We start from the raw sequence: 25479 nt of genomic DNA, 5'->3' as shown, positions 1-25479 counted from the left end.
GTGTCTAACAGTTGTCCCTCCATATTTGCAGGTGACTCTGGTTACCCCAACCTGTCATGGCTACTGACCCCAGTGAGGAATCGCAGGACAAGGGCAGAGGAATGTTACAATGACGCACATGGGCGAACTAGGAGGATTATAGAGAGGACCTTCGGCCTCCTGAAAGTCAGGTTCAGGTGCCTTCATATGACAGGTGGTTCCCTATTCTATTCACCAAAGAAGGTGTGCCAGATCATCGTTGCCTGCTGTATGCTTCACAACTTGGCTTTGCGACGACAGGTGCCTTTTCTGCAGGAGGATGGTCCAGATGGAGGTGTTGTGGCAGCTGTGGAGCCTGTGGACAGCGAAGACGAGGAAGCAGAAGAACAGGACATAGACAACAGGAACACAGTGATCCAAGAATACTTCCAGTGAGACACAGGTAAGAAGACAACACTGCCTGCTACATCTGTTTAATTCTTCTACCTCTCATCTGTCTGTTATTTTTGCACAGTGTATGGACCCTGACTTGTCACTTTCCCTTTCGAATTCACAGATGTGGGTCCCACTGTGTGACATCTGCCTTGTTTCCTCATGGACCAGAGCTGTGTGACATAGGTATGTTGACAATACAATCGATATAGCATTTTACCACAGTTATTGCAAATACACATTTTCAAAAGCACAGACTGACTCCAGATAGTTTTGTGATTTAAGGATGTTAATTTAAGTGCTAAATAGTGGAGGGAGTTGTAAAATGGTCAGGGGTGAAGGTGGAGGAATGTCCATGGCAGAGTCCAGTATATTAGTCTCACATGTGCATTGTCCAAAGGGGCATCGGAAGCGGAGCTGGGGCAGTTGATGGATGGACAGGGTGACAAAGTGGGACAGAAGGATGACAATCAGGGTGGTCTCATTTCTTGGTGCGTGTCTTGGCATTGTTCTCTGTCTTTGTCCTGGATCTCAGGGACCATTTGCGGGGTGGTTCTCCATCTGCAGGGGGTGGGATGTTGATGTCGTGGTCCTGTGGCGGTGCCTCCTGTCCACTAGCACCGGCGGAGGTGGTGGGCAGTTCATTGTCCAGGCTAGTGTCAGGGGCACCTTGTTGAGCCACAGTGTCCCTCCTGGTGTAGACAAGTTCCTTCAGCACCCCTACAAGGGTTCCCAGGGTGGAATTGATGGATTTTAGTTCCTCCCTGAACCCCAAATACTGTTCCTCCTGCAGCCGCTGGGTCTCCTGAAACTTGGCCAGTACCGTTGCCATCGTCTCCTGGGAATGGTGGTAGGCTCCCATGATGTTGGAGAGGGCCTCGTGGAGCGTGGGTTCCCTGGGCCTGTCCTCCCCCTGTCGCACAGCAGCCCTCCCAGTTCTCCTGTTTCCCGTGTGCCCACTGCCCCCAGGTCCCTGGTGTTGTTGGGGTGGTGGGTTAACCTGGGTTCCCTGTAGTGGTGGACACACTGCTGATTGACGTGTCCTGTGGACAGAGGTATGGGCCCGCTGGGTGGGTGCTGTGCTGGTGTTTCCAGAGGGGGGAGGCTCTGTGGTGGCCTGTGCCAGTGTGAGGGGAACCAACTGTCCTGAGGTCCCATCACTGTGGGCCTCTTCTGTGGGTGGAGTGGATATGTCTGGACCCTCCTGTCCTGTGATGTTGGGTAGGGGTCCTGCAGGGGTGTAAAGGCATGATTATTGCATCTGTGTGTGCCATGGTGTGCAATGGGTGGGTGACCCTGTACCCCAGTGCTTGCATTTCTGTGTAGGACCTTGTCCGATAATGGTTTAGGGGGGTTGTATGGGTAGGTGCAGTGGCCATGCTTTGGTGATGGGTGTCCATGTTTTGGTGTTACATGCAGGGTTTGGGTTTGGGATGTGTGGTTTGTGATAATGGGACATACATGAGGAGTTGGAGTGATGGGGGTGAGGGCGAGGGTGGGGGTATGTGGTAGCATGCAGGTGGGTGGGGGATGAAGTAATGAAAGATTTGACTTACCAGAGTCCATTCCTCCAGCTACTCCTGCGAGGCCTCAGGATGTAGTATAGTCAAGACCTGCTCCTCCCATGTTGTTAGTTCTGGGGGAGGACGTGGGGGTCCGCCGCCAGTGCTCTGTACCGCGATGTGGTGTCTTGAGACCACGGAACACACCTTCCCCCGTAGGTCGTTCCACCTCTTCCTAATGTCATCCTGTGTTCTTGGGTGCTGTCCCACTGCGTTGACCCTGTCTACGATTCTTTGCCATAGCTCCATCTTCCTAGCTATGGTGGTGTGCTGCACCTGTGATCTGAATAGCTGTGGCTCTACCTGGATGATTTCCTCCACCATGACCCTGAGCTCCTCCTCAGAGAACCTGGGGTGTCTTTGCGGGGCCATGGGGTGGTGTGGGTGATGTGTGCGTGGTGTGTGTTGTGACGTGTGGGGTGATATTTAGAGGTGTTTTGTGTGAGGTGCTTGGATGTTGTGTGAGTGATGGTGTAGGGTGCCTGTGGATGCTATTGTTCTTTCAGGTGGTGTCTCTCTCTGGCCTTCTGTTGCAATTGTGGTCGTAAGGGTTTGTGGGTGATGTGGGTGTGCGTTTTATATTGTATTGGGTGTGTGGGAGTGGTGTGTGTATGTGTATCAGGTGTGTGTATTTGGAATTGTCCAATGTGGTAGTGTTTTGTAAATGTGTGTGTATTTTGAGCGCGGCGGTGTGTACCGCCAATGGAATACCACGGTTGAAAGACCACTGCGTGGATTCGTTGGTCGTGATAGTGTGGGCGTATTCCTGTTGGCGTGACGGTGTCGGTTTTGTTATCGCCAGTTTATCACTGACCTTTGGTGTGGCGGACTTGTGTGGTTGTCTGGATTTTGGCGGATTCCGAGCTATGGGTCATAATGACCGTGGCGGAATTCCGCGACCGCAGCGGTGTGTTGGTGGTCTTCTGCACAGCGGTAAGCGGCTTTGACCGCCAATGTTGTAATGACCCCCAAAGTCTAACCATCCTAATAAGTGTGCAAATAAAATATTTGCGAGGGACCAAAGATGCTAGAAAAAGGGCTGCGTATTGGTTAAGTTGTTAAGTGGAAACTTAAGTAGATAAAAGTGGCAGGCTGCCCAAATTGATGTTGAAATATTTTATTTGCGCAGTTATTAGGATGTTTAGACTTTGTCTTGTTTCCCTTTGGCGGAACAGTACTATTGAGCCAATCAGGCTTTGTAACTATTTCCTGATACTTTTTGATACCATGCCATAATCAATGGTTTTACATTGATCATATATCAAATATTCTGAATTATTTATCATTGCCTTTTTCATGCTTCCAGACGTATCATGGTTCCTTGGGATTTTCTCAACCAACTTTAGATTACATTTTTAGAGCCAGTTGGAGCTCTGTCAGTGCATAACAAATAAAGACAGCGAACAACGTTTAATCCGCATAACCTTAATCTACAAGTCAATTATTCTATACACAAGAGGTATGCATCTGTCTCCTTTTTTTTTACTTATATTCACGATTTCTGGTTCCACCACCAACCTTTTTACTTGGTCATTTGGATTTTAAGAGCCTTAACAATCTGTGACCTGATTTGCACTTTTTAATTTGGGACACAACATCACTGTCCTCTGTATGCGAACAGCATTCTGCACTTTGTACTTACACAGGGATGTCACTGTATTTTGTGATATTTACTATCTGTATTAACATTTTTTATTTTATTTTTATTTTTGACACATTTAAATCGGTGGGCTCACATTGCGTTGCACTTCGCCAACCAGGTACGGGCCTTTCCTTTTGTAAACATGTCACTACTTGTATTATTACATGTAGCATCATCCATTAGACAATTGGAAACATATGATTGATATGTTCCATCTATATAATAATAATATGTTCACAGCCTTGATAAAGTCACTATTGACGAAACACTTGTCGGCTGTTGATGTATGTGAACACGAGAACTGTCTTGGCCTGACGACATCTCTCTCAGCTCTCTATTTGCTGGGGACATATTTGGTTGAACATCTATCAGACTTATCACGGAAGAATAAATAGACTCCACTTGGAACCTGTGATGTGCCGTGGTTTTTCTTCTATCCCTGATGGAAGTGATAATGATGGAAGTGCATCGTCACACGGTTGATATCTGTATGTTGCAGGAAACGCATCTGTCTGATGGAACGAAGGCAAGGGTGAGGGCTGGCTGGATTGGTGAGAGTCACATGGCACCATATTCGGGATATGCACGAGGTGTTGCGATTTTGATTAGGAAGGGACTGCCATGGCACACGGGAAGCATGCTGTTGGATCCGTGTGGCTGATATGTCATGTTCAAGGGCATGTTACATGATAGGCCGTTTTGCCTATTCTCCCTTTATGGCCCCAATGTTGACGAACCTGCATTCTTTGTGGAGGTCTGGGGCTTGATTGGCTCACTGGGCCCTGGTTCTCTACTGTGGGGTGGAGACTTAATGTGGTTCTGTACCCGGTGGCGGACCAGGAGAGAAGACCTCAATATGTAGCGGCGGCAAGGGCTTTGGTGCATATTACGGATGAAGGTGCTCTGGTGGATCTATGGAGCGCCAAACATGGCGGGGTCAGGCAGGGAATGTGCGTTAATTATGCACACTGCAGCTGGTCTAGAATAGATCACTGGTTGGGCACCAGAGATGTGGAACTCTGGATGAAATCTGTTGAGCATATGCCCCGAACGTTGATGGATCACATGCCCGGATGCCCTGGATGCGCATTTTGGTGGCGGCTGCCTTGTGGGACACTGGGAGATTCTGTCTTCCGGGATGACATCTGTACTGCTATTATAGACTACTTTGACATAAATTAAGGCTCAGTGTCCTCAGAGGGCATCCTCTGTGAGGCCTTCAAGATTGTCATCCGGGGAATCTGTCTTGCTAAACAACATGGGGTGCTGAGGGCAGTTCGAGGAGAGCTGGCAGGGCTGGAAGCGCGCCTGGCTGATTTGGAAAGGAGATTAGCATCTGCCTGGTCTACAAGCCTTCTGGCTGAATTCTGGGATGTGCTGTCCTGTTACGAGGAGGCGAAGCTTCACGAGGTATGTTATTTGGATAAAGAGGTGAAGGCGCAGCGCTATGGCAAAGGCGAACGGGCTAGGAAGACGTTGGCTTCTATGCTTCGTAATCCATGGGCCGGGAATTATGTAGTTGAACTCACTGACTCTGAGGGGACGCTTTGAATGGGTATGGCTGAGGTACAGCAGGTTATGTCTGACTTTTACTCTGACCTGTATGCCGAGTGCCCGTGAGTGCTTCGGATGACGTTAAGTACTTTGAGGACATTAATCTGCTTTGGCTTGAAGACTCACACAGGCAATATCTTAACATCCCCTTATCGGTTGACAATGTGGTTTAGGCTATACATAGCCTACCCAGTGACAAGGCTGGATGGGTTGACGCCTGCCTTTTATAAGGAATATGCCGATATCCTGGCACCAGGCCTTCTTGAGGTTTACGCTGAAGCGCTTGAAGGTGGTGTCTTCCCGCCTCCGCTGCGAGAAGCTCTTATAGTGATGATTTTAAAACCGGGGAAAGACCCTAGCAGGTGTGACACTTACCAGCCGCTCTCGTTCATAAACATAGACACTAAGGCCCATATTTATACTTACTTAGCACCGCATTTTTATCATTTTCTGTTTGTATTTTGTACATTTGCGCTGCTTTTGTGTCAAAAAATGACGCAAATGTGGCACTAAAAAAGTATAAATATGGGCCTAAGATTTTGGTAAAACTTATTGTGGCCGGATCAATGGAGTTTTGTGCCGGGTCACTCAACATCGTATAATCTCCGTACCTTTTTTGCGATTTCTCATATGATCAGGCCTGAAGATCGTGCGGTGGTGGTCTTTTTGGATGCCGTAAAGACGTATGACTCGCTGGCCTGGTCGTATATGTTTGCTCTCTTGGCCAGGGTGGGACTTAGCACTAGATTCATTCAGCTGATCCGTCTGCTGTATTCCAAGCTGACATCTCGATTGAGGGTTAATGGGTTGCTTTCAGATTCTTTTCCGATTGCTAAGGGAACTCGTCAGGGTTGCCCCCTTTCACCGCTACTTTTTGCGGTGGCTATGGAATCCCTTGCAGCATGTTTACACCAGCATCATAATCATAGGGGGTTGGCATTCCGGCAGCGCCCTGTCCTAATCTCTCTCTACGCAGACAATGTTGCACTATATGTCCTTGATCCGCAGCTCCATCTTGATGCCCTGCTAGATGAGGTGGTGCACTTTGGTTGGATCTCCGGGATTATGATAAATTGGTCTAAGTCAGTGGTGCTGCCATTATCTGATGCTACTGTGCGGTGCCCCTCTGGTTACTCCCTGTGTTGGGCGGACGGACCGGTGCGGTATCTGGGTATCTGGCTTAGCCGAAAGGTGGATGAGTTGTGCTCAGCTAATTATGGTACGGCAGTTACGTGGCTGAAGGAAAAGGTAGCAGTTTGGCATTCGATTATGCTTTCGCTGACCCGAGGCATTACGATAGCCAAGATGGTGGTACTACCCAAGTTTTTGTACCTCTTTGTTAATCTGCCTCTTGTTCTTAACACTAGTTTTTTTAGATGGCTCAGATCCTTGCTTGTGGCTCTTGAATGGGCTGGGAAACAGCCCAGAATCCTACAGGAAACTCTGATGTTGCCATTTGAGTGGGGCGGACTGGCGGCCCCGGACCTGGAACTTTATTATTATTGTGCACAGGCCCATTTTCTTTATTTCTGGATGCACCCTGTTTGTTCTTTACCGCACTTGGCTCCTGAATCTGACTCGGTGTGGCCAGATAAATTGGGTGGGGTGGTTGGCGGGCCGCCTTGGCCCTGTTGACGTGGCATAGACACCGTGGTGTCCTAGGCGTGGGCCTGGACTTCCTTGCTATGGTGGGTTGGGATGCGAGAAGTATTTGTGCCGTAGATGCTGGTGCGGGATATGGCAGGCCTGTCCCCGTTGGAGGATGGCCAGCTGTCTGAGAGCCTCCAGGAGTTATATAAGACCACGCTTGGATCTTGGTTTCCGCCGGGAACGTTTGTCTCCTTGGAGACTGCGCTGGTGACCACAGTGAATCTGCGATTCATCGCCTATTATTTTTCAGAATAGGGGCCTTGCTGCGGGAGCGGTACCCCTGCTTTCCCGAGGAACACCTGCTATGTCTGGCGCTGGAGTTGCTGTACAAAGCGCAGTCCGCCCGCCGACTTATCACATGTCTGTATGTTTGTTTGCAAAATACGGAACCTTTTGCTGAATCTAGGGCTCGAGTGAGTTGGGAGGCGGAGTTAGGTGTGCCCATTTCAGAGGAGAAGTGGCGTTATTGTTTCGCCCAGATGAGGGAACTCTCCCCTAATTATAGACTTCGCCTCGTACATGAATTTTTTTTACTGAGTCTATATTATACGCCCAGCCAACTGGAAAAAAATGGGTTTAAAGGTGGATGCTCGCTGTGAACGCTGATCAGCATTGGAGGCGGGCTTTCTGCATTTGGTGTGGGACTGCGGGGCTCTGCGTGAATACTGGTATGAGGTGCTGTGCGTGCTTGATTTGATGATGGGCCTGGGGCTGCCGCGCACCCCTGAGGTGGTGCTTCAGGGATATGTAAGGGAGGTCCCCTTTACTTCCAGACAGTTGGTGGGATTGTTGTTGCTACTTGCAAAGCGCAGGGTGGTGATGTGCTGGGGCCGGGGGAGGACACCCCAATGTGCTGAATGGCTGAAGGATAATGCATATTGTCAGGAACAGCTGGTGACATATTAGGAAATGATGCCGGAGGGCTCCCACCCGCGTGATATATGGTCCCCCTTGACGACGTATCTTGCAGCCTGAGCCCAGGGAGATGATCAGCTATTCATGCCTCCCACCTAGAAAATTTTGCTGAGCTTGTCCTCCTAAGGAGGCGTTGGAATGATCCGGTCCCCTTTCCGGGGCTTTTCAGACCGCAACGCTGCTTCTTCTTATCTCCCTCTCTCTCTGTTTTTCCTTCTTTCAACTCATCCTTTCGGCTTTGTTTCTCATGTTCACATGCATTATTGGATGATAGTGTTTCGACAAAGGACTGCTTTATCCTGTTACTTCTCCTGCTGACTGATCATGTTTGTTATCTCTGCCAGGAGCCTTTGCAGCTTGCGCTGGCTACTCACTTTCTGTGAATTGAACTTTGTTTTGTTTGCTGGTTATTGTCTTTTTACAAATGCAATAAATAAAATAATTTGTAAATAAATTTGGACGACTCTGGACTGACGCCGCTGCCAAATCCCATGACGCCGCCTGCAACCAAAGCCATGGTCCTCACTGGAGTGCAACAACCCTGTAAGTCCACCGCTGCTGCAGCCTGACTATAGTCCCCAATTCTGTGGAAGTTGCCACAACACGTCGTGACCGCTGATATTGACTACGCCAGAAGTGCGCGGATCCAAAATTTTGCACCAACGCTGCCTCACCTCACCCTGCAGCAAGGACTGGACACCTCTTTGTGATGCCTCTGCCCCTTTACTCCGCAGCACCGGAACCAACACCACCTCGGATCCAGCGAAGCTGCAATCCCCGACTACGTGCACTTGCTTGTTTTGCTCGTTTTCACAAGGTACTGTACCTGGGGGTCCATGTGACTCTGTGACCGGCGCCATTGGCCAACTCTGTTATGATGCCGTGGTATCACCTCATCGAACCATTTGTGTTTCTAAGTGCTATATTGAAGTTTAATCTCTAAAAATTCATAACTCTGCCTCTGTATTTTGTTTTACTCAGGTAAATATTGTCTGTTTTTCTAACCTGGTGTTGAGTCATTTTGTAGTGTTTTTACTGTATTACTGTGTGTGTTGGTAGAAATACTTTACACATCGTCTCTGGGTTAAGCCTTTCTCCTCATGCCAAGATACCAAGGGGGCCAGCAGGGTTAACCAGGTATGTTTCTCCTTTGCCCTCACTTGAGTGAGGGTCCTTGCTTAGTCACATGATAGGTGTGAGCCTACAAACTTACAGTGCAGAGAACTGTTGGCCCAGTCTCTAGTCCCGGACTCTGAGTCTGCTGTCACTGTTCTAACTCCAGGTGTTGCATCCCACAGCTGTCATGCTGCCACATTCACATTGGTATTTTATCCGGTATTTGTATTAATGTCACTTATGTAACTCCTGCTGCAGTTTTCTTATCCTGTAGTCATGCTGTTATCCCTGAGTCCAGTTGAGACTTCTGTAACTGCTACTGTTGTCCTATTCTTCTGGGTTGTTATGGTCACCCTGAGTCTTGCCTCCACACTCTTGCTCGTGCCCTATTCTGCAGTCTTGCTGATGAACTTGGTGTAGCACCTGTTGGCCTATACCGCAGTATGTCTACTGTCCCTGAGTCCTGATTACTCTGCCATGACTCCTGCTGTTGTCATAGTGTGTATTTTATTGCTGTGAAAACTCACAAATCAGTTTGCTGCCTTTCTCTGCCAGACCTTTTGCTTCCACTGCTTGCAACTCCTTATGTTATAGCCTGTTTGCCCTGCTGTCTCTATCCACCATGCATGCTGGTGGTTTAATCTCTTGCTACTGCTGTCTATTATAATTGTGTCCTCCTTCAAGATAGGTTACAGTGGGCAAACATCAAAGTGGGAAGTAAAAGTAAGCAACAAAGACCTGCTCTGACAATTGAGCATCATTGATCCTGGAGGAGTGATGTCCCTCTTCAGTCTTACTTAGTGTATTGACTGTAGTCACTAGGGTAGGACTAGGGCTGCTTTTCACACACTGCTGTTGGCTGTAAGTGACAAGGTGGGGTCCAATTAGTGACCTTCCTATGAAGAAGGCTCTCAGTACACTTTATGTTCCCTAGATTTTTAGAGACACACAGATCAGTTTTTTTAGACCTCCTGACACTAAGAACTTAGTCAATGTGCCAGCCTGAATCAGAAGCCAGTTGTGCTGGTACCATCACACAAATTATCGAGCAATAGCTGAGTGAGATGTGGTCAAAGTAATGATCAATCACATGAGATATTACAGGGACAATCAGTGGAAGCTCATGCTCTCTTTCATTGAGGAATAACACACTTAGAAATACTGGAACACAAAGGATACATTTAAAGTATTTATTTTAAAACTACAATCCTAGTCTAGTGCACTTGATATGATTTGAAGCAACATTGAGGAACAATAATATGACAGCACCAACAGTTACCAAAAGACTGAATAATAGATACCACTCCAACATGATTGCTTCTGTAATATATAGTAATAGAACTCACCTTCTTATACTTCTAAGTGCTGGTCTAATTCTAGTAATGCAGAAAATAAAATCTTTTATGAGTTTCAGTGATAGTACATACATGCATACCTGTTTGAACCATGAAGGCTGGCTGCTCTGATCATTCAGCTCAGGAAGGCAAGGTGCGTCCCATTCTGGCAGCACTCAATAAGAACTGTCAGTCTGATGTATGACCTGACTAAGTATTGCCTGGTGTGAAGAAACGTCTCTGCCCTTCACTTTGTGTCATCAACTTTTATAACATAGAGCCTAATTTAGAATTTGGTAGTCAGGTTACTCTGTCAATACTAATCCCATAGGATGTAATTAGATCCTAATACAGCTGATGGGATATCGGTCACATTTGTAATGGAGTAACCCCACCCACCAAACTGTAAATCAGGCCCCTTGTCTCATTGTTATCAAGAACTCTTGAAGAAAACAACTGATAGAAAGTGACCTGATGCCCTTTCAATTATTTTCAGTCTATGAGAATGTATTCTTCGAATATCAACAAAGGTGAGACACAGTTATTAACCATATAGAAACTTGTTGGAATTAATAACACCCTAACAAAAGAATTATAAAAGAGTTTAGTAAAACATTGCAAATAAATTCACAGAGGCTTTATTATAACACTGCAAAACAATATAAACTAAACATGTCCCATTAATCACAGTGTTCAGCAATTTTGATTTTTTTGTTTAGCATATGCAAAAGAAGTTGTAGGGAGGCCATGCTGCAGGCGAGGGAAAGGGTCTGAGGTGTAACAAGGTGATGCGCGCGCACTTCAACAGCAGGCCCCAGGAGCCAGAAAAGGGCCATTTACAGAAAGTAGAGCTGACCATCAAGAAATGCAGAATGGTGGTGGAATGTTTACATCATGGGGGCTCAGGTCAAAAGAGCATGAGGAGGCAAAGCACCTCGAACTGCTGTGGGGGATGAAACAATAAATGTAAAAGGGCACACTGGCAATAGGTCAGCGCTGTGTTAGCATCCCACCATTATGTGACTGTAGCGATTTAGGGCCAGATGTAGGTAGCTAAAAAATAGCGAGTCGGAAATTGCGAGTCGTTGTGACTCGCAATTTCAGACTCGCAAACAGGTATCCAACAAGAAAAAACGACTTCATTTTGCGACTCGCAAATGAAGTCGCACCGCAGATTGCAAGTCTGCTGTTTGCGAGGTCGCTTTTTGCAACCTCTCTTAAAACGAACACGCAAATTGCGAGTGGGTGTCGCAAATTGCGACTGTGCCGCAAATAGCAAGCAAGTGCAGCAGAACAGTCTGGAAAACACTTCCTGGCTCTTGCTGATGACATCACAGCCAGGAAGTTTACAAATACACCTGGGAGGAGGGAGGACCACACCCATTTCAAACTGCTGAGCAACCACCAGGAGGAACAGCAGCAAGAATGGAGGACTCTGGCAGGAAGAGAAAACTTAAGTTTTCAGAGAAGGAACTGGAGGTGCTGACAGATGAATGCTGCCAGCACCATGACCAGCTATTTGGAAGGGCTACCCTGAGTGTGCCAAAGACCGACAAAAGGAGGATTTGGAGTGACATCCAGGAGAAGGTCAACGCCATAGGGGTGAGCCACAGGAGCATTGAAGAGCTGAAAAAGAGATGGTACGACCTGCGCTCCAGGACCAAGGAGAGGGTGGCAGAGCACTTCCGGGAGATGAGGGGCACAGGAGGAGGCCCATCCATCGTCCCACCACCCACGGAGGAACGTGTGGAACAGACCCTTGAGCCAGAGGCAGTGGCTGGAATGGGAGAGCTGGACACGTCAGCGCCAGGAAGATCAACAAGTGAGTACCATGAAACATGCATGTACACCCATATCTGCCATACCCCCACACACCCAGTACACAGCAGCATGCACAACCAAAATAGCTCCATTCCAGACTAGCAACCACCAGAATGGTGCTTTATGGGCAATGTAGTTCAGTAGTCAGCTGATAGGCAACAGTTTATTAGGAAGCATACAACAGATGTTAGATACTGACAGTGTGCTCCCTATGTCCCACAGGTCTCCCACAAGACATCCCCACCAGCCAGTCCGTCCAGGGTGCAGAGGGCAGCCAACAGGCAGCAACGGAGGCAGGAGCAGCCACAACAGGGCCCAGCACCACCCACCCACAGTCCCCTCCAGCTGCACCGATGGACATTGGGGAGATCCACCAAGCACCCGGTCCCAGCCACAGTGCCATCCAACAGGACCCTGATGCTCCACTGCGTCGCAGACGCTGAGTCCATGTCCCTCCAGTGTCCCAGGAGGATGTAGGGGACTCGCCCATGTCCACCGCCCAGGCAGCTCTCATCAGTGGTCAGCGCCTGCAAACAAGGCAGATGAGAGTTATTTCAGGGGCCATGCAGGGTACGGAACGGAATTTCACCACAGGGCTGGCACAGGTGCACACAGACTTCTAAAGCCTGAACAATCATGTCGGTGACCTTGCACTCTCCATCCGTCAACTAGTGACTGAACTTGTGTCAGAGAGAGAGAGTGCAAGGTGCCATGAGCGGCAACTCATACACCGCTTGGACCGCATGGCTGCCTCAATCGTCCGCCTGACAGTCACTACAACAGGGCTGTCATGCCGTACAGTCAGTTTATAGGTGGACTTGGGCCACTTTGCAGGGGATGTGGCTCGAGGACTGGGTAGGATTAGCCATGCTGTGGACATGATGGAGGCAAGACAGGAGGCCAGGGGCACGGCAGACACACCTCAAGATAGTGAGGAGGGCTCCACTGTCAGTAGTGCATCTGCCACGGACACAAGGGTATTGAGGAGTGGCAGTGCACATCAGGGATCTGCTGACACTCCAAGCACTAGCCATGCTGGGCGTCCCAGGTGGAGCTATGCACTTTCGGACAATTGAGGCACATAAGGTGAATGTGTCCTCATTGCATGTGGACATTTACAGCCCATTCCCAAAAATTCAGTTCGTAAATATTTAGGTTCACTTAATAAAAGTTCTTGTTTGTTCCACTTCACAACTGGGCTCTTTGTGTGTGACATTAGTGTGTGTGGTGACAGGTAGGACATACCTTCCAAAGTATTGGTTTGCAATGTGGTCCCGTCTCTGTCTGCCTTGATTTGCAATGTTTCTATCCCCATGATGGCGATGTGGTAGCTCTTGCTCGTCATCCTCTGAATCTGGGTCTTCTGGGGTGAGATGTATCCCACGTCTGGTGGCAATGTTGTGCAGTAGCTCAAGTGCCCAGAACCCAGTTGAAAAGACTGATAAGGTGCAGGTTCTGAAGTGGTTGAAGAACTGGTGAAATCAGCGGGTGCCAGTATTAATAGGGTGATGCATCACAACTGTGCATATTGTAATTCGTGATTTTTAGTGAAAATGTTTTTATGATTTTTGAATTACAATTGCTATGATCAGTGTTTTATTTGGTTTTTCAAACAGATAAAGAGGTTATTGGACTTGTCAAACAGATAAAGAGGTTATTGGACCAAGAAGCAGTCTAACATCCCGGGACAGAGACACAGATGTACAGTGAAAATAAAAGGTGTTCTTGTCTCCTAAGAGAAATGGAAGTCCAGCGATACCATCGGCACTACACACAGATAGGGTTGTAGTAATCTGTTGTGATTGTAATAATTTTAGTTAGTGTTTGTGATACCTGATGCGCAATGGTGACGCAACACTAATTAGGTGATTTTCCGCAGGTCGAGAATTCATTATAGTGAGTGGAGAATTCTGTTTGATTGGAATTCGGAAGGTGTAATACCTAGTTCCAATTGTTGAATTGTGCTATCATTTTTCTTTAGAAGCAGACAAAGAGTGATATCATTTTATGTTGCTTAGTTTTTAGTTTTGTCTTTTGTTCATTTTTAGGAGGAAATTGTAAAGGAAGGTGAACCACTGCAAGGAATGAGTTGTTGCGTCATATTGTGCTGGACTGGTATTGGTTGGTTGGCGTAATGCCGCGCTGTGATTGGTTGAATCTCAGCAACAATTGCAAAGTCATTGGTTGATTGAATTACTAAGCTGCATTGTGATTTGATAAAAGGGGGTTCTGTGTTCTGACATAAACAGAACAATTTCAAAACAGTTGAGATGCTGTAATTCCTATTGTTGCATTTATTTAATTAAATTTAAAACCATGGCATTTTTCAAAGCTTTAAGGGGTCTACTGAGAGGCGATGTAATGGTTTTAATTATAGAGAGTGAGGAAGCACCTCCTGAGAATATGCCAGCATATCATATGATGATTTTAGAAGTGTTATAGGCATGTATTTAGCTGCGTCAGTGGTGCAAGATCACTGAAAAAGAAGGGGCATTGAGTTTTCCTAGATGAGGGACATTCAATTAGGGATCATTGGTAGATTACTAGAAGTATTACATGAAATGAAGCCACCTCATAGACCTACACAATTTAAAGCACTTGGTGCATGGGGGAAGATGGCATACATTAAGGACAGAGGAACATTTTTAAAAACAAATTAAGAGAGCAACAAGATATTATGCAGATGCAGTTTGTGATGAACAAGCAAAGATATGGAGTAAGGTTGTAGTAGAGGGCACTAGTTTATATCCTGTACCTACAAACGAACTGGGCAAAAAATCTAAAGAATCTGAAAAACCTGTAAGGAAAAAGATTAAAGGAGATAAGGAAGTGAAACCTGGTACAAAATTTGACTCAGATTTGGGTAATTATAAATTTAATGAGTTTTTGCCACCCGTCTCCCACCATATGTGGGTCCTATGCCAAATGATGGAGCTCAATTAATAAATATTGTGACCATAGCTACAGCTCCAATAGATCTGGATGTCTAAAAGTTACTAATTCAATGCAAGCAGTATAGCCTGCAAATACACAACCTGTATTGGCTCAGCCTATTGTGCCACAGTCAGTAATAACTTAATAATTTGTTGCACAGCCTGTAACTACGCAAGCAGTTGCGTGTGCTCCAGTACCAAGGAGTACGGCTCAAACTGTGACACAAACAGATATTCCAGTCACTGTGGTTAAAACTCCAGCATATGTTACAGGATTGGCTATAGAACGAATGGTGGCTGCATAGATGGTTCATAGGCTAGCTACAGCGGTTCAGGAAACAGCTGTAGGTACACCAGTGAGTGGGTTTATCCCAACATCACAATATTCACAGATTGTAGTGTGGGAATCACCACAGACCATTCAAGCACTTGGAGAAGGAAGGCGATTTGCTTTCACGACACAAACAGTACCAGGTGAATGTCACTTAGAAGGTGGTATATTTCCTCCTTGGTTTGAAGAAGCTGCCAGAAATTGTGTGAAAGTTAAGGATGCAGAAAATTTTTATAATAGTTCAAGTTCAAATACCAGCCCAGCTTCTGAAAAGGAGATACCTTTAAATGTGAACAAATTGAAAGTCAAATTAGAAGAAATTATTAGCAGATGTTTGAATCTTGATCACATAAACCAATATCAAGAAAAATAATTGGTTTACTTGTGTAAATGAATAACCAAAAAAGCTGCAACTGTTCATAACAGATTAACAGAATTGGCAAAAAATATGACATTGACATCTCTAAAAGCGTACCATTACAGAGAAGTTTCAGGGTGCAATTAGATTATGGATCAGTTGAAAGCATGTGTTCTTCAGGAATGCAAATTGACCTCACTGAATTAATAAAATGTGTCCAGAAATGGAGTCAGTTTGACAAATTTGAAAGTAAATGGTCACAAAAACAATGAATGAAAAAGAAACAGGTAGACGAGGTTGAGGAGGACATAAAACAAACAATATGTTCAGTAAAGAAAGACACAACTACAGCTTATCCTTTAAGGGAGATCCTACCAGGTGAAGTGTATGTACCTGTCCCTTCGAGTAGGGGAGGCATTTCATCATTTACAAGCAACTTTCCAAAGTTGAGAGTAAGCCAAATGCAGTGGTATACACAAGTTGACAGCTTTGTTAAGATTTCAAAGGAGTTTTGGGTTGATTTAAATAGATTCTTTGATATTGTGGTTCTAAGTGATTTCTAAATGTTAGATTGCTGTTCAATAGCCAGATTCAGAACCGACAAGGGATCCTGTTACAAACGCACCTTGGCCTGTGGTGATGACAAAGTATTGAGGTGATAACATCTTTGAAGGGCAGAGCTCCACCTAAGGATTTAAATGATTTGAAATTGATTGAAATGCAGCAGGACGTTAAGGAAACTGTACATGAGTTTTATGAAAGGTTGATAAAAGCTTTTAAGTAGCATACAGGACAGACACATCTTTATTCAACAGATATGTTTTTGTTCATTACACAGTGTGTTCTTGGTTTGAGACCTAGGATTTGTCAGAACACACAACAGAATGTAATTTGTTGGCGGACAAAATATTGGATGAAATTTGTAAGTATGCATAGTATTGCAACGATGAGTAGGAGATGAAACAGCGTAAGATTAAAGATATGTTTATGTTGGTTCAGGCTACGTTTGCTCAATTAGGTTGTCAGAACCAGCGTTTGTTGGAGATGGTGGTGCAGGCCAAAATGTGAGTGGAATGCAAACAGTTGGTTTTCAAGGAAGAATGCAATTTGTGCAGGGAGGAATGATGGTGTTTCAGGAAAGAGGAAGAAGTCTCCAATTGATCTGAGTACAGTTGTTGATGTTGCCGTGCTGGAGAATGAAGAAGATAACACCTTGTCACATGTGTAACAAGGTGGGGCATTGGAAGCACAAGTGTAGGTGCAATCCACATAGAACTGTCAAGAATCAAATGCAGGGAATAAATCAAATACAGTTGCCAAATATTCATATGCGGCAGATGGAACTGCCAATGCAAAATCAAAGTCAACTGGTACCCATGCCACATGTACCTGTGGTCCAGTCACATGCAAACAGTGCAAGAATAAATTAGAATGAATTGCCATAAATGAATCAAAATGTGTTGCAGATTCAAAATCAAAACGTAGTCCAGCAGTTTCCCATGTTTGATTACATCGAGATGTTCAGTTCAGGTGCATCACAATGATGGTGCCTGGTTGGGGAGGTAGGTTGCGTGCTTGGCGCAGTTTTAGAGGTAGACCAGAGCGGACCATTTGTAGGAGGTGAAGTGAATGGTCACCAAGAACCATTTCTGATTGACAAAGGAGTTACCTTTTCTACAGTGAGAACAGCAGAAGTACCAGACCTACCCCTCTCGGGAAAAGAGGTCCAAGTTATGGGAGTTACAAACAGACAAACTACTAACTCGATTTTAAAAAAAAGTACCTGTAAAAATAGATTATTATGAGGAAAATCATCAATTTGTGGAAGGCAGTTCAAGTCTTGTTACCTTACTAGGGAGAGATTTATTGTGCAAGTTAAATTCTACCATCGATTGTACACAGCAAGGAGAATGTTGAGGAGGTTAAAATTGTTCAACAAGAGGCAATATACTGTAGATCTGCCCAATGTTAATGACAAAAGATTTGCCTGCAGACTTGATTTGGGACAGTTAATCCTGAAGTGTGGGATTTCACAGTAAAACATATTGGATTAATCAAAGGAATCAGTAAAAATAAACATAAATCCAATTCAGTTTTCCCTAGAACATCACCTTATCTAGTTACACCTGAAGTGATAGAGGAATAATGCCCTTGATCAATGACATGTTGCAAAAGGTAATTTAAGAGAGATAATTGGGAGTCCATGCAAATCACCAATTATGGGATTGCAAAAACCTAATGGAAAGTTTAAAATAGTGCAGGATTTTAGAAAGGTGAATGATATTGTAATCCCATGCTATCCTTTTCTACCGAATCCAGCTACCGTACTTTATCAAATTCAATGGAAGCTGAGTGGTTTACTGTGATTGATCTCTGTCAAGCTTTCTTTTCTATTCCATTACACAGGAATAGTCAATACTTGTCCTCCTTTGTGTTCCAAGAAAAAGCATAAGCATGGCATTGTGTCCTACAAGGGTATTCTTAGAGCCCTTTAATTTTTAACCAGATCTTTTTAAAAAATCTGGAAACATTGTCCCTGCCCCATGTCCAGTCTTGTTGCAAAATATAGATGATCTACTCGTTTTGCCAAAGACAAAGGAATCTTGCAAAGTTGACACCATTCATCATTTGGGGGAGAATGGACATAAAGGGCCTCATTACGACCCTGGGGGCCAGCGGCAAGCTGGTGGTAACACCACCAACAGGCTGGCGATGTTCCATCAGCTATTATAACCGTGGCGCAATGGCCATGGCCACACCGCCGGCCCCTCCAGCACCGCTGCCCTGGGGATTATGAGTCCCCGACCGCCAGCCTGGCCACGGCGGTAAACACTGCCATGAAAAGGCTGGCGGAAAGGGGGACTCGGGTTCCCCTGGGGGGCCCTGCACTGCCCATGCACTCGGCATGGGCAGTCCAGGGGCCCCCAGGCACAGTGCGCAGTGAAATGTGCAAAGGGTGCTACTGCACCCGCTGCACATCAACATTGTCACCAGCTCTATTACGAGCCGGCGCCAATGTTGATGTGACATTTCTGCTGGGCCAGTGGACGGTAACACTGTTACCATCCGCTGGCCCAGCAGAAAAGTCAAAATAGGGAGCCAGATATACCACCAGCACTGGCGGTATACTGGCGCCTGCAGCTATGGCGGTCAATAACAAAGACTTCCAAAGTTGTAATGAGGCCCAAAGTGTCTCCAAACAAATTCCAGCATTGTCAAAATGAGATCCAATAGTTCAGACACATAATTGAAAAAGGAACAAGAAAAGTTATAAGAGAGAGGGTTGAAGCTATTCTGAAAATGAGTTCTCCTAAAATGCAGAGAGAAGTCAGGATGTTTTTGGAAATTGTTGGCTACTGTAGACAGTGGATACCCAACTTTTCCTTGGTGACAAAACATTTACTGAGGTTGACTCACAAATATTTACCAGATCCGATTTCCATGGGACAACAAATGTATGAAAGTGTTCCCAGAGCAGAGAGAAAGTCCCTGCTGTGCCCCGGCACTGGGAATGCAAGATTGTACAAATGATTTATACTGCTTTGAAGTGAGAGGGAGGAGGCCTGTGCTCTCTCAGTGCTAACTCAAGTTCATGGAGATGCCAAAAAGCCTGTGGCATACTTCTCTATAACTCTTGATCCTGTAGGTGCCGCTTTTACTTGTTGCCTTAAAGTGGTAACTGCAGTAAGCGTAAGCCTTGAAAAGTGTGAAAACATTGTGATGGGACATCCTTTAATAACCATGGTCCCTCATTCAGTCGAGGTATTACTCACAAGAACTAAAACACAGCATCTTACAAATTCAAGACTAACCTGCTATGAACAGCAAATCTTAGCAGGAAGTATTGTTGTGCTGAAAAGATGTCAAGTACTGAATCCTGGGACATTCTTACCCATCCCAGAGGGAGACGACTCTGACTGTTTTGAACATGACTGCCTTGATGTCACAAACTTGTACACCAAATCCAGACCAGATTTAAAAGATGAACCTTCAGTAAGTACAGAGTATGTCCTATTTGTTGATGGCTCTTTCGTGAGAACAAATGAAAGTTCTTTGAGAGAGAAACTTATCCAGTCCACACAATTCAAGTAAGAATAGAAGCTTCAAGGAATTTCTTCAGAGCAAGTTGCAGAACTAATTGCCCTCACCAGAGCTTTCAGCTTGACAGCACAAGTGAGAGTGACTATAGTTACACATAATCAGCACGGATTTGGTGTTGTCCAAGAATCTCGACAATGGTGGTCACAGTGAGGTTTTATGACCTCATCTGCTTCGCCCATTAAAAATGGGCAACAAGATAAACAGTTATTGGAAGTTCTGCAACTACCCACTGAAATTGCAGGTGTGAAATGTGCAGCACACAGGAGTGACAGTAGTTATGTCTTAGTCAGCAACTGGTATGCTGATGAATTGGCACACTAATGTGCAATTGTGTTCTGCACATTTAACAGCTCATATACAAATGAATATCCAGGAGAAAACGTCTTAACGATGTTAAGAGTGGCTGATGAATGGAATGAATTGAGATGAATAGAAGAAAATGCACTAGAGACAGAGAAACAGGGTTGGGTCGTGAGCTAGATGAGAACAGTGCTTGATTCAATAAATGGAAGACCAGTATTGCGAGACAGTCTGCTATCTGCAATGACAAGACACTTCTACTTCCCAAATGATCTAAGTAGGGATGCAAAGATCCGAACTTTTAAACAGTTCTGATTTAATCACAGATTCAGAGCCCAAGCAAAAGAATTGTTTCATTGATGCGCAACATGTCAACAAATTAATGTAGGGCAAAGAACACATATTACATTGGGTCATGTTGAAAAATGAGGAGGCCATTTCAACAGGATGCAGATGGATTTCCTGGAAATGTCCATTTGCAATGACTTGACATATTTCTTGGTGACTGCCTGCATCTTGTCCAGATGGGTCGAAGCATATCTAACCTGAAGAAATGATACAACACAGTCACTGTTAAGGGAGGTGGTACCCAGGTATGGTATGCTTCTCTTTCTAGAGTCAGATTGAGGTACTCAATTTATCAGTAACAGTGGGATTATAAAAATGTGTGTAGCATTCAAGTGGAACAGAAGCTCCATTGTAGTTATCGTCCAGAAGCTTCCACCTTAGTAAAGCAACTTAACAGGATGAAGAAATCAAGACTGGTGAAAGTTTGTGGTCCCACTTCTCTGAAATGGCCTGATGCTTTGCCTCTAGTGTTGATGCATCAACAAAGTACACCTGACAGAAAACAGATTTATCACCCCACAAGATGCTTTTGGGCAGAGCAATGAGATTACCTGCAGTTCCAGTGAAATGCACTTGGGAACATTGCAGATGATATAGTACTCGATTACTGTAAGAGATTGGCTGATGTAGTACATTCTGGCCCTCATTCTGACCTTGGCGGGCGGCGGAGGCCGCCCGCCAAAGTCCCGCCGTCAGATTACCGTTCCGCGGTCGAAAGACCGCGGCGGTAATTCTGACTTTCCCGCTGGGCTGGCGGGCGGTCGCCTTCAGACCGCCCGCCAGCCCAGCGGGAAAGAGGCTTCCACGATGAAGCCGGCTCGGAATCGAGCCGGCGGAGTGGAAGCTGTGCGACGGGTGCAGTTGCACCCGTCGCGTATTTCACTGTCTGCGCAGCAGACAGTGAAATACATGTAGGGGCCCTCTTACGGGGGCCCCTGCAATGCCCATGCCAGTGGCATGGGCACTGCAGGGGCCCCCAGGGGCCCCGCGACCCCCCCTACCGCCATCCGGATCCCGGCGGTCGGACCGACGGGATCTGGATAGCGGTAGGGGGGGTCGGAATCCCCGCGGCGGTGCAGCAAGCTGCGCCGCCGTGGAGGATTCAATGGGGCGGCGGTACACTGGCGGGAGCCCGCCAGTGGTGCCGGTCCGACCGCGGCTTTACCGCCGCGGTCGGAATCCCCATTGGAGCACCGCCGGCCTGTCGGCGGTGCTCCCGCGGTCCTCCGCCCTGGCGGTCAAAGACCGCCAGGGTCAGAATGACCGTCTCTGTCTCTCGGCAAGTTGAAGCTGTTACCGAAAATCCAAACCAGGAACAATGTCACAACCTTAGTCCTGATGACTGGGTTTTAGTCAAGAAGCATGTTAAAAATGTCCTGTCTAGAGCAACACTGGAAAGGCCCTTATCAATTAATTCTGATCACAAATAAAGCAGTTAAATGTGCTGGAATCACAAATTGGGTATACGCTTCACATTCTCAGAGAACAAGAGATCCTTATGAAGAAATAGTGTTTCATGAGCCAGAACCAAGAGAACTGGTACGCACACAACTGCAAGTTTTATGAAAACAGACGCAAGAGAGAAAAGACTGATCAGCGAAAACAAGAAGGAGTAAGGGGTTATGAATCTCTGACAGGTGAAGAGGTCCAACTGCTGGACATCTCATAAGAGTGACACTGGATACGACCTGGTAAGACAGTCTGATGAATTAACTTCTGAAAGCGTTCCAGAGCAAGCAAAAAGTCTTGATGATCCAGGAAAGAAACAAGTTCTTGAATAGAGATAAGAAGTGATTCATATAATGAAAAATGGCAAAAAGCTTACAGCAGAAAGAAGTCAAGGTTGAGTGTGTCAACTGTATCAATACCACGACAATCAGAAGTAGAACAAAGTGGTACAAGTGACACAACAGAAGAACTGAACTCACTCCAGAGATCAAAAAGATCTAGAATACCTTGTCGAAGATATTTGTCACCTGAATGGACATAATTTATGACTCAAGCTTTGAATGTTCCCATATTCGATGTGCTTGATTGGAGCAAAGAACTGCAGGCGCCTCCTTGAATAAAAGACTGAGATATTATTTGAACTGTTTATGAAATAAAAACATTAATAAAAACTGACTGAAAAAGAAGATAAGAAGAGTACAGGGGTCCAAGGGAGCAGCTGAAGAGTAGGGATAATATTTTAGAAGAATATGGAGTAGGGTTAAGTATTGTCTATCCGAAAATATTATCATTAACAAGACTAACAAATTAAAGAAAAAAACAATGAATAGAAAAGGCTACTTTAAGAAGAAAATTAACCTGAAGTATTGTACTGATATTGTTCAACTTCGATAAGAGATAATTTGCTGTCACAAACAATTTATTTGTAGTAGATCTGGTTGTAGAAAAACGTGTAAACTAATAGAACCAGGTGCAAAATATCTTTAGGGTCTTTACTTACACTTATAGTTCTATTGTGGGACTAGCAATAGTATTAGTTAAACACTTTACACCTGACACAGAAAATATTGTAGAAGAAAATGTAAATGCCACATCTAAACTAAGTATAGATGAAGATGAGCTGAGGACATTTGTACATTACATGAATGAATATTACTCAATTAATGTTTAATCTAGACTAATTCTAGAATACAGTAAAGCTGTTAGTGTTAAGGATTGCTATGTTTCTGCACACATGCCATCATCTGCAGATGAACAGGTTTCCTACCATCATAATTCACTTTCTTGTGCTATCTCATGTAGTAGATTTATTAGTTTAGTATATAGGCAACAATATTTTGAATACTTTTACTCAAATGTTGACACAGTACTTTCTAAAGTTCCTCTAATGAAAAGTGTGAATTTGCACCCACAAGTTAGGGAAATGGAGGCCGCATGGCATTACCTGAGACCGGTTCTTCCTGTAAACAGTCTTAAAGCCCATGAGAGAAACCTAACAAGCTTAATGAATTCACAGGAAAAAGCTTTTATTCTAATGTTAGAAGAAAAAAATGAACAATTTGCAAGCAGTGTGCATATGAAAGAGGGTGTTCAGAAGATTGTATGGAGAAAAGAAGAAGGTACATTTAGAACGAAAATATCTGTTCCTAAGCTTAAATTAGATAAACACATAATGGAAATTGGTGGGAGAAAGACAACAGTGGGAAATAGTAATTGTAAGCATATGATTGAATTGTATGGATGAACACAGCACATTTTACAAGAAAATGATCCTACAATACCTGGAGTGTATTTTGTGTGGATAGAATGCATACTTTTGACTACCTCCTTATTGGTAGGGTATTTGCTAGTTAGGCTTACTTTTTCCAAAAATCTATAACATACAGAGCTACCCACGATGACACCCTTACATAAAAGATATAAATGTAGTGTGGATGAGGGAACACAGTTAGAGGAAGATGTACTTGGAACAATTATATCTGCTGTGGCAGTAGTCTTTATGACTAGAAAATCAGAAAACCTTCAACAGTAGTTGATAGATTAGCAACTAGTACCTCTGGAACTTTATTAGTAGGAAGCACTAAGTTTGTAGCAATGAGATCTATGGTTTTGCAGAACCCCTATGCATAAGCTATCCTACTAGATGAGAGAAATAGAATCTTAAAACTGAGAACTGTTGCACATATATACTTGACAAGAGTAGAAAGTTTGTAGAGTAAGCAAATAATATTGTTGACATAAAGCTTGATCTTGAACCTCTGGAAAATACCAGTATAGTTCAAAGCTGTGCAAAAGGTTTCACCACAGTAGCTAGTTGCCCTAATGCAATATAAGGGGGAATTATTGAAACAATATTAGTTCCTGTATTAATAATAGTAGCTTGCTTCCTTTCTACACTAGCAATATACAAGGCAATAAAATGATTTCGATAAAGAAGAGAGTTAGAAACATGAATAATAAAAAATGCCATTCAGCGAAAAATCGCAATTTGCGATTTTTTTCAGCATCGCCTTGTGATGTGGATTTTGCGAATCGCAAAACCAGGTCGCAATGCAAGAAATCGCAATTTTAGCGATTTCTTATTTGTGGTCTGCGAATGCCTTTCATGCATCGCATACCACTATTTTGCAATCGCAAATGGCCGAATTTTGCTATTCGCACCGTTTGCGAGTGCAAAAACATTTCATACATCTGGCCCTATATTTTTTATTCTTTTTAACAGTATGACATGCATTGGAATGTCAAAACCTGCTAAACCAATATGCAACTAGCTTCTTTATGAATAGGCTTTAGTGTGGAGATAAATGAATGCACAACATTTACTTGAGTGTCTTTTCTTTCAGAGACCAAGGCGAGTAGGACATTTTTTTATAATTACAATTTATGTAGAAATTAGGGGTGGGTGGAGTTTGCGGAGTTCCACTACGTTGAATTCTGCAGAGGGAAGAAAAAACTCTTTGAACTCCACCTAACTCTGCATGAATGGGTGGAATGTGTTCAGCCGCCCATTCACTTCAATTGGTATGAGCCGCTCGCTCTGTATTGCAGGCGCAAATATAGCACCACATGGTTGCTCATACGAGGCCATCTTGTAATTCCTATTCCGTGTATTGTGCTGGTCCTACTTTTCAAACTAATCTATATCTTTCCAATCCTTACCCCATCCTACTTATCCTCCCCTATTTTACATTTATTTCTGTAATGTGTTGGTGTATTTACATTTTTGCCCCTTTTTTATTTTCTGTGACTTTTTTGTCCCTTTATTTGTTGTCCCTATCTTCTCCTAACTTTATTTCTTCCTCTCTATTCATTCTGTTCCCACTGTCTTCTTTTTTTATGTTCCAGCCAGTGCCATGGCAGAGTGATGGGGATGAGGACGCCCCAGTGCATGGGGTGTGGTGAACTGCATACCCTGCTGGCACCGGCACTACCAAGGGGTGCAGATTCATGCCATTTTTAGCAAGGAGGAGGTGGCTGCACTTGTTTTTTTTGTGCAGCGCCACCTCCCCTCCATGCTAGCAGCAGCCCCGAGAGTGGGTATGTCCTGGGGAGCTTCTGCTGCTGTGTGTGAGGGTGCACCATTGCATCTTCTGATGCACCACTGGGTTGATATATTGACCGTGAAAGATGTCTGCTCAACTTGCTGATAGTCCA

Source organism: Pleurodeles waltl, chromosome 7 (genome assembly GCF_031143425.1).
Source record: "Pleurodeles waltl isolate 20211129_DDA chromosome 7, aPleWal1.hap1.20221129, whole genome shotgun sequence".
Lineage (NCBI taxonomy): Eukaryota > Metazoa > Chordata > Amphibia > Caudata > Salamandridae > Pleurodeles > Pleurodeles waltl.
This window is presented reverse-complemented; position numbering follows the sequence as displayed.